At 40.0% G+C, this 16,146-nt stretch overlaps 1 protein-coding gene and 1 pseudogene across 1 annotated transcript in view; one reads left to right on the top strand and one right to left on the bottom strand.

The window, feature by feature from the left end:
* LOC140927963 (pseudouridylate synthase RPUSD2-like) overlaps positions 1 to 16,146 on the bottom strand; it is a 122,835-nt gene that overhangs the window by 57,803 nt on the left and 48,886 nt on the right. The gene's annotated exons all lie outside the window — the stretch shown is intronic.
* On the top strand, positions 4,118 to 5,322 carry LOC140927555 (uncharacterized; annotated as a pseudogene).

The raw sequence follows: 16,146 nt of genomic DNA, 5'->3' as shown, positions 1-16,146 counted from the left end.
ATTGCATAGGCCTGATTCTTGGCAAGGCTTTTTGTATGTTTATCTTCTTTCATTTCCCATATTCTAGACTTTTTGCATTAAAAGGTTTCCATTTTTATTTCTGCTTTCTCATGTGAATGAAAACCGAGAATAGACGATTTGTTGAATGTCAATGAATATTTCTTCTTTGTTTCCTTTGCAGTTACAATTTAAAATGTGCCGTTTTAGAAGTCATCGTTAAAGAAGAAAAATCTCAAAATTTGCATTTGCTTCATAGTAAATTGATACTGTCATTTATATAACGTAAACATCGCCAAATTTATTTCCATAGCAGTTCACAAAGAAATTGTTCTTGATTCTTATCACTTAAACTTTTCTAGTCGTAACTTTGCTACTATGATTTGTTCATCGTGTACTTTATTTTGTTTCACGTTTTGTGTCAGTAGTATCTATTCGTTTAATAATTTTTTGCATTGAGCATACAGTCACGTCCATGCTTCAGCAAACCGTCTAATATTTTACACGTCCCCTATTAGTTTTATTGGACTTAAGACTGCTAGTATTAAAATAAGACCTTTTATACATTTGTCATTTATTTAGGAATGTAAAGCAAGTGGCCAAGCGCTTAAATTACGCATTTCTGGGAATAATTTCTTTTTACATAACGTATCCACGTCTGATTCGTCCACTTGTGTAGGAGATGCTCGTAAGGTCTCTCCTGATTGATCGCAGAAAACAGTGACATGTCATTCTTTTAATGGTTTCAGTATTACTTGGGGTAAGGGTTATGCACCATTGGTGACCGATTCATTTGAATAAAAAATTGCCATACTTCATTGAAATTTAGCCCGAGAATTATGAGTAGTAGACGGAAAATTCTCCAATCTCTGATGCTTAATGAAACCTGTTTTTCGTGTTTTTAGCTTCTGGTGTGTAACTGTGTTTCTTTAAATTATTATTGCAACATTGACTCTGAAAAGCCCCGCCGGGACGAGCCAATAAAATATGTATTTATGTATGTATGTACATTAATACCGTGCTCTCATGACTGACATTTTTAATTGCACAGACTCAGCAGGATGAGACACGACACAGATCTACATGCAAGGTCTATGAACTAAGAGTACAGCAATTCAAAGTGGTTATACAAATTGATCCAGTTTGGCTTTTTTACCTCGCTCTTTGAAAAACCTATAGGAATTTACAATGACGAGCATTAAGGGTTCAAATACTTAAAGACAGAAATTTGCCAGCAGTAATTACATTCATCGACTTCAGAAAAGACTTTGACTCTATCAACAGGAGAAAGATGCTTCAGATTCTCAAGGCCTATGGCATCCCCACACAGTTAGTGGACGCAGCTGCTAAAACTTACGAGGAAACACCGCTAATGTCCTTTACCGACAGTGAAACTGAATTCTTCAAAATCACCACAGGTTTGCTGCAAGGAGACACACTAGCCCCTTACTTGTTCACAATAGCTCTAAACTACGCACTACGAGAGGCCATTGAGGGTCACGAGGAGAGTCTTGGACTAAAAATTAAGCCTAGACAAGGACAAAAAGTTAAAGCCGAAAAAGTCACTGATCTAAACTTTGCAGACGACATTGCTCTTTTTAGTAATCAGTTCTAACAAGCTCAAGAGCTAGTCAGAAATGTTGAAGAAGCGTAGGTCCAAGTTGGTCTTCTACCAAATGCAAAGAAGACAAAACAAACGTTCTTTAACCATCATGTTGATCCTAAGCTCAACACACGGGGCAACAAAGCAATTCAACCTCTTGAGGACTTCAAGTATCTGAATGAGGAAAGTGTGGACCTCAAAGCTGCCACGAGTAACAAGGATCAGACTATTCAGAGCAACTCTGGTGTCTGTCTTACTCAGTATGGAAGTGAAAGGTGGACCGCAACCAAGAAACTGGGGACAAGTGTCAAAGGATGCTACACCAAATTGGAGCCTCCCAAGAGTTAGTGAAAAAATCTGTGTGCAAAGATTAAGATTAGCTGGCCATGGTACTAATCGCAATGAAGAGACTTCTTCAAAAGTGCTGCTTTGGGAATCCAAACCACCCAAATTGAGGTAGACCCAGAACTACTGCATTGACACCATTAAGGCTGACACTGGACAGAACAATACCAAAGAGATAAGAGATGCAATGCTTAATCAGGTTGTAGCCATGTGAGATTGTGAATTTTTTATTACCTTACTTGTATTAAAATTCGCGCAGTACCAGAATTCGCGTAGCGCTGGGTACGCCAATTTTAGTACTGCGCGAATTATAATCTGCGCGAAAAGCTTTGTGGTGTAATATGAGACACTCATTGTTAGTAATGCAAATCAGTTGATTTATTAATGCATATACACATTTGACATATGTTTTAAGTTGTCCTACTAACATTAAAAATCAAAAATGTCTTCATCTTCATCTTGGACAATTTCAGTCGGGATATTCTCCGGTTCCGTAATATTAATGTTATTATTGTATTAGGCAAATGAGAACCATATATACAATAATTTTTTTAGTTCACGTTGGTATTTTTGAACTCACGCTTATTGCTATCATGAATTTTGCCTACATTACATAATTTTGAAGGCATTTTTTGAGGGCCAACTAATCGCTTTTTGATTAAGTTTTGACAAATAGTGTAGTATTTGTTGATAAAAACACTTGTTAATTGCTCTATTAAACAAACCAAAAAAAGAATGAACATGGAAAATTACTTGTGCAAATTTAAAGCTGCGTGAATAAGTCTTAACAAGGTGTACGAAATTGAATCACATGAATTTAGAGCTGAGCAAAAATGAATACGACGTGAAATCTAATACAAGTAAGGTATTCTATAATTTGCATTTTGCGTTACGTGAAGTTAGTTTAATTAACACTTGTTATTGCGTTAGGTGTAGTTTTTCTTTTTGTTAGCCTTTTTCCACATGCGTATTCTTTCTGTAACTCTTTTCTCAGCATCGCGTTATATAACCGTTACTGTCAATTTTGGTAAGTTCCTTAGGTTTATTGTTTTAAGTTCAGTTTAATATAAAAGTTTCCTTCTTTGTTCATGTAAATCAGTCGTTTAGTTGTATCTGGAGTTGCCAAACAGATATTGTAAGAATAGTTTTTTTACTCGTTTTCTTACTCGTACTTTGTACTTTAAGTTATCCTTTTTTCAGAAAGTTTTTGGTTCGCGTTTAGTAATTCTGTATTTTTCTTCTTTTCTTTGGCCCTAATTCTGTTCTAGTGAATAATAAAGTAAAAGGACGAATTTGAGTGTTTATTACATGCATTCAAAGATCTGTGGTGGATGTCGTGTTGTCCCGACTTGAGTGGCAAAGGAGACGATGTTTTCATTTTGAAGATGCCCTAGACAGCCTGGGACTGAAAAATTCAAGAGCTGGGTACTTGCCAAGAATAACCAAACTGAAACGAGAAACTAAGGAACATTTTTAAGACACAAAGAATGTCAATGAAGTTTAGAGAAATTATTGGACATTGACAAAGCTCTTGCACGCTTCGAGAAGGCGCATTACGATGACATCACTACTTTATCTGGAAACTTAGAGGAATGGGAAAGCGAAGCACGTTATTTTAAAGAACATTGCCAGCAAAAGTGAATTTTGAATCAAGAATTGAACGGTGGATTCGTAGCATAAAGAGGCCAGTTGAAATGTATGAAGACAGAGAGATACCGCCAGAAGATATCGTCAGCACCGCTCATTTATCTATTAGACAGCTATAGGTCAAGCAAGCATTGGCTAATTTAAAGCTGAAACAGCTAACGCAAAAGCAAGAATTAATACGTTAGGAGGAAGAGACTAATTAAAGTTAGAAGTTCTGGAGGCACAGTATAAAGTCCAAAACACGGACGTGGAAGTTCAGCTGCTGCAAGATGAAGATATCTATTACCCTAATTTGCTTGAGGTGTTTGAAGAGCCGAATCCGTTCAATAAAGGAGTTGAAGGTCAATGTATAAGCATCCATAAGCAGGAAGACCCTGAGCCTTGAGGTGGACAGAAATCAATTGAATCCAGAGTTGCACAGTCACACCTGAATACCAAAGCACGAGAATTTATAGGTTTAACAGGCAGATCACAGCCTCCTCTGATTCAGGAAACGAATATATTTTGCCTGACGATTTTATAATGATGGCACTAACCATAAAGCAGGGTATTGTGTTGCTGAAGAAGGAGTTGGCAATCTTCAATGGCGATCCCCTCAAGTACTGGAATTTCATCAAATCATTCGAAACAAGCATCGCCACTAACGCAGCTAGCGAAAGCAAGAAGCTTATGTACCTTCTTCAGTACACATCAAGTGTAGAAAAGGACACGATCAAATGTTGTTTGTACAAGGATCCTTGCTTAGGGTATCAAACGACGAGAAAGCTACTTGAATGGTTCGGACATCCCTTTAGAATTGCCTCGGAGTATGTGACCAAGTTAACAGAAGGGCCTCCCCTGAAGCCTTCGAATAGTACAGGATTATTAGCATTTGCTGACCAGTTAAAGTATTGAGAACAAACGCTTGAATACATTGGGTACCTGGATAAAATCAATAGCGCCAAAAACCTGAGAATTGTGCAGAGGCTGCCGTTTTATCTTAGGACTAAATTTGTTGAAGTAGCAGATCAAATCCAGGAAGTTAGTTATTACAAAGAACGAACATTAGTTACATTGCAGAATTTGTCACGATCAAGGCGACAGCTGCAATTAACGCAGTATCTAGTTGCATGATAGACGTTGCACGAGACCGAGACGTAAGACCAAGCCTAAAAGAGCTACCTTGCCTGATGAGTGCGACAACACTTCCGTACTCCAGAGACCGATTCCAGAGAAATACAGAATTCAGCTGGAAACAAAGAAGTCCTAACCACGAGGTATGCAGTCTGCCCGGCATGCAATGGAGGTCATCCCTTAGTGCAATGCAAGATTTTCACAGAAAGGAACGTCTACAAGTGATGAGGAAAGCTCAGTTATGTTATAATTGCTTTAAATACGGCCACATTGCAGTGGGATGCTTAGCAAGAAGAACATATGAAGTCCACGGTTGTAAGAAGACACCACCACCCTCGGTCCTCCCAGCAAACAGCAGAGCAAGAGCATTTGAACAAGGAACCCAAGTAGGCAGTAGCATGCTGTTACCAAGTGGACGGACTAACAGTACCTCAGCAGGAGGGGGAAAGGTGCCCGTAGAGCCACTAGATGGTACTGACAGAGACGAAGTTAAAAGACTGTGTACTGTTGATAGACTGAACGCCTCAAGCCGAAGTATCAGGTCAGAACAAGATGCAAGACACTGGCCTCACTTTGAAGACATAAACTTACCAAGTATTAGCAAGAAAGAAGTTTGATTAATCATAGGCACCAACCTGCCAGAGGGCTGCTGGGTATTAGAGGAAAAGCGTGGTGACAGAGGAGAGCCACATTCCATACGAAGGTATGGAAGGACAATCATGGGGACAATGGGAGGGATCGATTGCTGAGAACGTGATCTGAATTTTAACTTTGTTTACTTTGTGGAGACTGGAACAAAAGATGAAAATTGCTTCATGCAACAAGTTGAAAGGTTCTGACTGGTGACTCTAAGGTGTGCATGTCTCTGGAGGATTAGAAGGCCCTTGCAATTATGGAACAATCTGTGAAACTCAATCAAGGCAATTATCAGGTGGCCCTTCCCTGGAGACAGTACCAATCATTCTTGCCTTATGATCAGCCCATGGCAGAACGAAGGCTTCAAGTACTGAAGAGAAGGTTTCTGCAAGATGAAAAACTCTTTGAAAGTTACAAAACAACCATGGAGGAATACATTGCTAAGGAAAACGCAAGAAAGGTACCATTTAAAGAGGTTCATGTAGATTACAAGCGGCTGCTGTGGTATTTACCTCACCACCTGGCGCTAAACAAGCCTAGTACAACCAGAGTAGCCTGACTGTGCAGCCAAGTACAGAGTAACATCTCTTTACGATCAGCTCCTTACTGGACTGGACTTGACCAATTCTATAGTTGTGGAGTATATGAGACTCCGTGAAGAACGAGTTGCATTATCAGCTGATACCAAGTGCATGTTTCATCATGTTAGAGTACCTCTAGATGATCAAGACAAGTTCAGATTCCTCTGGTGGCTTGATGGTACTTTGTACCAGCAACCAGTCAAACATCGTATGGAAGTTCATTCGTTTGGCGAAACATCGTGACCGAGTTGTCGCAACTTCGCGTTGAAAAGGGCTGCAGACGACAACAATGGAAAATTTGCAAATGAAGTGGTGACAACCAGCAAATCGGTTAAATCTGCGAAATACACTGTGGAATTTACACATCAGCTAAGAAGCATCATGTTCAAAGGAGGATTTCGATTAAACAAGTGGTCAAACAATAGTCAAGAGGCCTTGGACTGCATTCCGCAAGTTGAGAAACCCCTGTCAGTACTTGGCCTCGAACTGGATAAAAAACCCCACCTATTCAACTTAACCTAAGGCTCAAGTGGTATTTGGAGAAAGCCAAGTTCACTTTCAAGTTTACTCCAAAAGACAGACGAAATATCCGTTGGAGAATACTCAACATGACGAGTTCTGTTTATGATACTCTTGGGTTGGTAACACCAGTTGTTCTAATGGCAAAGACGTTGCTGTAAGATCTTTGTAAACAGAAAATTGGATGGGACAACCCAGTCAGTGATGAGGATGTTGAGAGGTGGGAGAAGTGGAAGAGTTAGTTACCCAGTCTCTCTCGGATCTCACAAGAAAGACACATTAAACTGTCGTATTTTGGATACTTGAAATTTAGAGCGGTCTAGTATCTCAGAATGGTGGATGTTGAAGATACTGTCGGTTGCATCTAAGCATGTACACGTGAGCAAAAAACATGTTCTAATTGGGTGCAAACGTGACTTGTTTTGCCGCCAGACATTTGAAGTTTGGAGTAGGCGGCTGCTGTCGACTTGATTTTTTTTTTCACTCAACAAAATATTGTTTGCAAGAATTTTTAGACGTTAAGAATAATTTCTGGAGACAAGTGTGCTGTTTCTGAGCGGGAAATATGCCCGAAAGTTGAGAAAAATGAAATATGAGCGGAACGCACCGATCAAAAACATGTAAACAACTTACCTTTGGCTCAACAGTTTGCTTTAATGGCTGTCAAACTTCAAATGTTTGGTGGCCGAACACGTCATGTCTGGCACCCTATTAGAAGATGTTTTTTGTCTCATGTCCACGCTTAGATGCAACCAACAGTAGAATCTGTTACACATTTCTCATTGGAAAATCTCACCTAGCACACCTGAAACCTATGACTGTGCTGAGATTGGAACTGTCATCTGCAGTCTTAGCCATTCAGGCCATTTAGTTGGACAAGTCTGTTCAAGAGGACATCCCGATTGCACAATTGACATTTTGGTCAGCCTCCACCTGTGTGTTGCAGTACATCAGAAATCAGTTGAAGATATTTCACACAATTGTTGCAAACCCACTCTCAGTTATTGATGAGAGCTCAAGCCCCACCATTGGAGACACGTAAGTTCTTAGCATATATCCAGCAGATAAAGTTAGCAGAGGTCTTACAGTAGAAGACATGTGTGCAAACAGCAAATGACTAAATGGTCCTCAGTTTCTGACCAAGAATGATGAATTTTGGCTTCGCGATCTACACTTCAGAGATGGGAGTTATCTGATGACGATCAAGAGATCAAATGTGACTCTCAGTCTAACAGCCAATCATCATCTCACAACTGAAGTGAGGATGTTCTTTTAAGTTTGATCGAGCGCCATACATCATGGGAAAGATTAAAGAGGGAAGTGGCCTAAATACTCAGATTCAGAACGTGGTTTATTGAGAAATACAGCCGAAGTCAAATCACGTCCAAAGTTAAGGGTAGTGCGGATAGGAGAAGCTTGTCGGTAGGGAGAGTGAAAGAAGCTGAAAAGGAGATTCTTAAGCAGACACACAGAATGTCACTTCCCAAACTCATTCAGGCCTTGCAAAAGATTGGTTCATCACAGCACACGCGTCAAACAACTCCTGAGCTGAAGAACCTGAAGATAACTGGCCATATATGCAAACTTCATGCGTTGTTGGACCAGATGGGAATTCTGAGAATTGGGGGTCAACTTGAAAACGCTCTAATTGAATGCAATGCAAAGCATCCGATCATTCTGCCTTACTAAGATCACGTGACAGATCTAATCATCTTCTAGCATCACCAGAAAACTGGTCATCTGTGTCAAGAGTACATTTTGTCCAGCCTGCGTCATCAGTATTGCATAATCAAGGGACGATTAGCTGTCCGTCATGCGATTAGTAGCTGTTTCCTTTGCAAGAAACTTGGTGCCGTGCGTGAGGAACAGCCGATGGCTGATCTTCCAATGGAAACGTTGTCCATTCCCTGACACCAATGGCTTTATAAACACCTTGAGCAGAGTTGTCAGTTTGAGACGATGTTCAACGACTATCTAGAGCGACAATGGTACAAACTTTCTTGAAGGAGAGAAAGAGCTCCGTGATTCTTTAAGTAAATAGAACCAGGACAACTATTCATGACTTTCTTCGTCAGAAGAACACCGTCTGGAAATTTAATCCCCTTGGACGATCTTATGTGGTTGGTGCATGGGAAAACATAATTATATCAATTTGCAAATCCTTCAGAGCCTTGCGAGGACAACTTGTATCTGATGAAATGCTGCGAACTGTCAGGGCTGAAGTTACAGGGATTTTGAACAGATGACCTTTGATGCCAGGGAGCAGTAACCCAAAGGACCTTGAACCGTATACACGAAATCATTTGTTGTTATTGAGAGCAAATCCAAGTTTGCCAGTTAGATCTTTTGGCAAGGAAGATAGCTATAGCAAGCGCTGTTGGTGACAAGTTCAGTACATGTCCGACATATTCTGGAAGCGCTGGCTAAAAGAGTATTTGTCAACCCTACAAGAAAGAGCAAAGTGGATGAAGCCTCGTCGTAGTTTGGTGATCGAAAATCTAGTATCGATGGCAGATGAAAATAACCATTGCGGAAAATGGTCGTTAAGGAAAGTTATTGATGTCTTTCATGGAAAAGACCGATATGTGAGATCAGCAAAGGTTCAGACAAGTTTAACGGTTCTTACAAGACCAGTAACGAAATTATGCTTTCTTGAAGGGGAGAGTGCTCATTGAATTCAGGAAACTGTTTATTTGATTCAACATAGCAATAGGCATGTAATACGTGCAAACGTAAACAAGCCAAACGATGCAAATGTCTGCCTCATTTATGACTTGAAGGTACTTGATCTCACTTTTACGATCTCAAAAACCTTGCAGCAGACATAATTCCCAACAGAGCAGGGACGAAGAAATTTAAAAGCGACTCTCCGAAAATGATGTTTTGGCTCAGAAAAAAGAAAGGAAGAAAACTAAAAAAAGAGAAATAATATTAAAAATTAGAAACATCCTACTAATTTTGTAAAAAAATCCTACTATTATGAGTTTTGAAATTCTCAAAGATTCATACAAAAAGTCTTAGTAATATTAAAATACTCTAAAATTTTTAAAATACTCAAATTTAAGATTCTTAAAAAGTCCTAGTAGTATTAAAATGGTATAATGACGAGTTTTCCTTGATAAGATTGTTCTGTAGCATTTTCCTGAAATTTGTACGGGAAGTAATGTTTCCGTATGAGTTATCCAAATTATTCCATGGAGGACATGCACTTGAATGGAAAGTTTCAATCCCTGAGTTTCTTTTACATGATGGTGTCAGAACGTCATTACATATAGCAGATCTGGTGCGATAACCACGTGTAGACCTGACATGTTTAAAAGATGAAGTAAAATATTCAGGACAATGACCCTGGCTTACTTTATGTACCAGGAAGAGTTCTAACACGTATAATGTCATCTATAGGCAGCCAACCTAACCGATCAAAAAGGTCAATGGAGCTATTATTTATGGTGACATCCAAAACTAATCTTGCACAAAGATAAACTTAGATATCTTAAGCTTACGGTATTTTTTATCTTACCTACAATCCAGACGATTTTCAGAAATTTGAAGTAAGGTAGATCTGTCGAAAATGATTGGAATTGATGGGTTTGGCTTACAGCCAAGAGTTTGACAATAGTTTAACCCACGGTTGTCGGGAGCCAAGAATACGTCACGCAACTTTCCGCGAGTAGTCTACTAGGGTCAAAGATAAGCCCCGTTGGCGCCTTCCCTTACCTTCCGTATGCCTTCCTTTAATTAATATGTATAACGGTCGAGTCCATGACGTCACCCATTGTTATAACCTAGGGAAAAAGTGCCTTCCTCCATACTAATGAGGGTCTTCCTGTACACTAATTCGATATAGGTTTACTAATGAGCGTCACTCTACTACAATAGAAACAATAGGCTTGCCTCAGCTTGCCCGTGAAGTAACTTGAGCTTGGTTTTCAGACCGTCTATTGAAAGAGAAATAGGAATAAGAAAAGCGATCACCTAGCAACGCGAGAAACGGCTTCCTATATCTTATTCAGCGCTAAAACTCAGACACATAAACAAAACATACACAAAGTGGAGTTGAAAAGTCTTTATTTCAATTAAGTTTTTGTCTTCTTATTTAGCTCTTACACTCGGATATATGTGAACAAAACACATATACACAAAGTGGAGCTGAAAACTCTCTATTTCAATTTTGTCTGACGTTTTCTCCGTTCCAATAAAATCATCAAACTGTCAAAATAATTTATATGTGGCCACTCATCGCATGTCATTCCCCACATTCCATGATCGCGGAAGTAGTAGGGCTTCAGCAAAATTAAGCCCTGTTGCTGCCTTCCCTTGCCTTCCGTTTGCCTTCCCTTAATTAATATGTATAACGGTCGAGTCCATGACGTCATTCATTGTTATAACCTAGGGAAAAAGTGCCTTCCTCCATACTAATGAGGGTCTTCCTGCATACTAATTCGGTATAGGTTTACTAATGAGCGTCACTCTACTACAATAGAAACAATAGGCTTGCCTCAGCTTGTCCGTGAAGTAACTTGAGCTTGGTTTTCAGACCGTCTATTGAAAGAGAAATAGGGATAAGAGAAGCGATCACCTAGCAACGCGAGAAACGGCTTCCTATATCTTATTTAGCGCTAAAACTCAGACATATAAACAAAACACATACACAACGTGGAGTTGAAAAGTCTTAATTTCAATTAAGTTTACGTCTTCTTATTTAACGCTAAAACTTGGATGGGATATATAAACAAAACACACGCACATATACACAAAGTGGAGCTGAAAACTCTCTATTTCAATTTTGTCTGACTATTACAGAACTGTTTTCTCCGTTCTATCTCGAGGAAATGAAGAACTATTTAAGTGTCAGAGTTTCACGCACCGTTAGTCAGTTAATCATGCGAGTTCGTAAGCCCAAAGTTGAATACAAATTATTTCATCTCTACAGCTAGACCCATGGGAGCACCTTGACGTATTATTATATAAACAATTTTAAATAACTTAACAAGGATCAATTACTGAAAACACGCGGCTAATAATTGCTAGCAATCAAGAGAGATACCGTTTTAAAAACTTTATTAGAAACAATGACAAAAAGAGTCAAATACACAGCGATTTGTAAGGAATGAAAATTAATTAACCTTCATCTTCTTCGCCCATGGAGTACTTGTAAGGTTTGAATTTCTTATGCCGACGTTTCCTCAGCTGTTTGGCATGAGCTTTATAATCATCCAAATAATTTACAAATCGAATCCGACGTCCTTTGCGCTTCGGGCCTTGTTGTGATGGGGTTTCTACTGTGGGAGGAGGGGACAGGACAGCAGGATTTAAGGGTGGTGGAGATGTGAGGCTTTCTTTGTCAGGTTTTTGAGAGACAGCCACTTGTGTTAATTCAGGTGTTTCATTAAAGGGGTGGAGGGAGTGGAGAATGCTGTCGTTGCTGTCGAAGAATCTTGTGTCCTTGATGTTAAGTCTGGAACAGTGCTGATTATTTCTTCCGGTTGTGTTCTTGTATTTAATTGTTCTTTAAAAGCCAGGTATCTCTTTTGCAATTGAAAGTATCGCTTCGCTTTTTCATCGTCCTGAAGATCGCTTCGAGAAAGCACGTCATCCATGTTGCCTTGTATTTCTTGCATAGCTGGAAGAGGAAGGACAGGCGAAAGAGTTTGCTGCTTCAGATATTTTAGAAGCTCTTGAGGAATATTTTCTTGAAACCCTGCTTGGTTAAAGCCTTCTTCACTGGGCAGGACGTTTGTTCGCAACCGACAGTTATCTTGGGTAGCAGTTTTCAGATCAATAAGAAGAGAATCAAAAGGTGTTTTTACAGCCTCTACGTACTGATTTAAAACGAAAACCGTCTGCGCGGGATACATTTGCTTCGCCAGAGTCAAGATTTGCAATTTGTCTCGTGGATTCTTGAATAACACCAGATAATGGCTGTTTAAGCTTATGCTACGGCTACCTTTCCCCTGATGAAATAGATTTTGCACGATATAAATCACGCTCAGATTGCGATGATGAGAACCACGCGTAAAGAGGTTCACAATTCGCTTGTCTTTACCGGCGTCAATCATCTGATCATCAAACACGATCAAATTCCGTTTGTTCACATCAAAATAGGAATCCTGCTCCCAAGCCGTAGGAATTCCCTTGACGAATTCACTGTGTGGCATGGCGACTAACATTTGTGTATACAAAGGTTGCCATTGTGAATAACACTAAACGATCCTCTCCAGGGGAGGGCAAATGGTCTCTGAAGCTTGTTGCAATAGAGATCAAACCCAGGCCGTTTTTCCGGACCCGGTCATTCCGACAATCATGGAGGTGAAAGGATGCTCGAAGCGAAACTGCTGACACTTCTGTGAAAACATCGGAACTGTTTGAAATGGGGTGAGACCAGCATTGCGGTGTTTAGTCATCACGTGCCTTTGCATACTATCTTTTCTACTAAAGGATTTTTCGCAGACAGAACAGAACCAACTCATGTCAACTACTCAGGGGCAAAAGGTAGACTGAGAAAGAGGTAGGATGTTGCGCATTTATATAGGTTTTCAGGGCATAAAACTCAATTGTTTTCCTCCCCCAAGACCACCACCACCACACTTCAATTGTTTTCCCTCCTCCACCACCACCACCCCATTTCTATTGTTTTTCTTTCCACCACCACCACCGCCAACACATTTCAATTGTTTTCCATCCACCACCACCACCACATTTCTATTGTTTTCCCTCCACCACCACCACATTTTTTTAGTTTTCCCTCCACCACCACCGCCACCACATTTCTATTGTTTTTCCCTCCTCCTTCACCACCACCACCGCCACCACATTTCTATTGTTTTCCCTCCACGAGATTCTATAAAAGACTACCAACTGCCATTCTCAGTTCATTTTGTAGTAATGTCTCATGTAGTGAACAACAATCATGGTTTTCTTCAGCTGTTAGCTGATTGCCCTGCTTATCAGCGCCAGTTTCTTTTAAAGACAGCTACACCGCAGCAACTACAAGCACTAGTCCAAGTCTTATACAATGTACTCATGGGACACATTCCTATCTCTGAAGAAAATAAGCGGATATTGCTGCTATATAAGAATGCTTTACTCAACCTGGCCAGTCCAAATGTCCCTTACAAAACAAAGAAGCGAGTCCTTGTACAAGAGGGTAGTGGTTTTATTGAAGATGTATTAGCCCCTGTTATTTCAAGCTTAGGATTTCTAATGCTATAAAAGAGGTGATGCATCGCTAGGTTGATCATTCGAAGCTAAGTCTGTCACGGGTAGTCATCAAAATGAAGAGAAAGATAGATTTGGTTGAAGAAGAAGAAGAACACGAGAGTGAACATAAAGAAAGCGAAAGTTTTCGTGATGAAAGCGAGGATGAAGAACCAAGAATAAGAGATGTTTTGAGTCATCCTTCCCGAGCAGTGCCGGACAAACGTGCTTCTGATTTGCTGCATAGTATGGTGGCGTCCAAAGATATATCTTTTCTGGACTCCCAGCGGACAATTACTTCGAAACAAACACACTATTCCCGTCACAAACATCGCTGAGCTAGTTGAATATGTGTTACTCCCTCATAACAATGAAGTTACCAAGCCTCGTGCGCTGAATACGTTTCTAGATGGACTTGCCAAGTTAGGAATCGATAAAGGTTTTATCAAGAACAAAAAGTTGTTAAGTGATTTAATAGAAAAGGAAAAAGGCTATCAAGATGTAGAAAATACTTCCGATAACGAGAGTAATAATGAGGAGAGTTCATCGGATATTGAAAATCAGGAGGAGGAGGAGGAGGAAGTGGCTTCTGAGAATGGCGTTGAAGCTGAAGGCACCCAAGAGAGCGACAACGACACTGAAAACGACAGTCAGGAAACAGAAAGCAGTAACCCTGAAACGTCCACCACCTTTCACTCCAAAAGTCCTTGTGAACACTGCGAGAACTCTAATGTGTACGGGACAATCACATTGATAATGAAATGTCCTAAACGCTTTTGGCACGATTACTACAAGATTTGTCCTATATGCGACCACCAGATTCCCGAGGGGAGAAATTACATGAAAGAGGGCTTTTGTCGGTGTCACGATTGTAGAGCAGTTACACACAAAAACGTGAAGACGTTGGAAACCAATTTCTATTTCCCTTCTACATAGGAGAGCGAAGAAGAGGATTAATTAATTTCCATTCCCTACAAATCGCTGTGTATTTGACTCTTTTTGTCATCGTTTTTAAAACGGTATCTGTCTTGCCCAGGGGGGGGGGGGGGGAGGGGGGGTACTCGGGATTTTAAGTGACGGGGAAGATCGAAGGATTTTTTGGGGTTTGAAATTGTTGATTCCCGGATTTTTTTGGGTATGAAAATTTGGCAAGTATTTTTTGGGGTAGCTTGCTTTGAGTAGGGATTTTTTGGGGGTATTAAAAAGAATGGGTAGTGCCCTGGCTGCGTAGTTCTGCGAATAAAGTACAGACAAACGTGTTTTTCTGTTGTTTAACAGTTAACTATGGTGTCACTTTACATCGCACGTGTTATACAATAGTCTGCATTGTCCCGTGGTGCCCGTCCGTGTACAAGACTTCAATCGCTTCAATTCAGTCAATTGGCTTTACCGTCACTAGATTTTTTTGGGTTTTGCTGGAAGCCCTAGGGATTTTTTTGGGTCTTGACTTTTGGCTCTATTCGATCATCCCCGTCACTTGAAATCCCGATTACCCCCCCCCCCCCCGGGCTCTCTTGTGGTTTTATTGCTAGCAATTATTAGTCGCGTGTTTTCAGTAATTGATCCTTGTTAAGTTATTTAAAATTGTTTATATATTAATACTTCAAGGTGCTCCCATGGGTCTAGCTGTAGAGATGAACTAATTTGTATTCAACTTTGGGCTTACGAACTCGCATAATTAACTGACTAACGGTGCGTGAAACTCTGACACTTAAATAGTTTTTCATTTCCTAGAGATAAAACGGAGAAAACAGTTCTGTAATAGTCAGACAAAATTGAAATAGAGAGTTTTCAGCTCCACTTTGTGTATATGTGCGTGTGTTTTGTTTATATATCCCATCCAAGTTTTAGCGTTAAATAAGAAGACGTAAACTTAATTGAAATTAAGACTTTTCAACTCCACGTTGTGTATGTGTTTTGTTTATATGTCTGAGTTTTAGCCCTAAATAAGATATAGGAAGCCGTTTCTCGCGTTGCTAGGTGATCGCTTCTCTTATCCCTATTTCTCTTTCAATAGACGGTCTGAAAACCAAGCTCAAGTTACTTCACGGACAAGCTGAGGCAAGCCTATTGTTTCTATTGTAGTAGAGTGACGCTCATTAGTAAACCTATACCGAATTAGTATGCAGGAAGACCCTCATTAGTATGGAGGAAGGCACTTTTTCCCTAGGTTATAACAATGAATGACGTCATGGACTCGACCGTTATACATATTAATTAAGGGAAGGCAAACGGAAGGCAAGGGAAGGCAGCAACAGGGCTTAATTTTGCTGAAGCCCTACTACTTCCGCGATCATGGAATGTGGGGAATGACATGCGATGAGTGGCCACATATAAATTATTTTGACAGTTTGATGATTTTATTGGAACTAATTGATCTTGGCCCATTAGTCTTAAAACTGAATTTAATTTTGTTGCAGATGTTTGGAAAGGAGGTGATTTCTTAAAATCGTATTGAGCAAAATGATCTTGTAAACAAGTTGCATTTTTTTACGTTCGAGGCGTAAA

The sequence above is a fragment of the Porites lutea genome, chromosome 2, assembly GCF_958299795.1.
Source record: "Porites lutea chromosome 2, jaPorLute2.1, whole genome shotgun sequence".
In the NCBI taxonomy this organism is placed as follows: Eukaryota; Metazoa; Cnidaria; class Anthozoa; order Scleractinia; family Poritidae; genus Porites; species Porites lutea.
The sequence above is the reverse complement of the archived record's forward strand: the minus strand, read 5'-3'. Positions and strand labels throughout refer to the sequence as shown.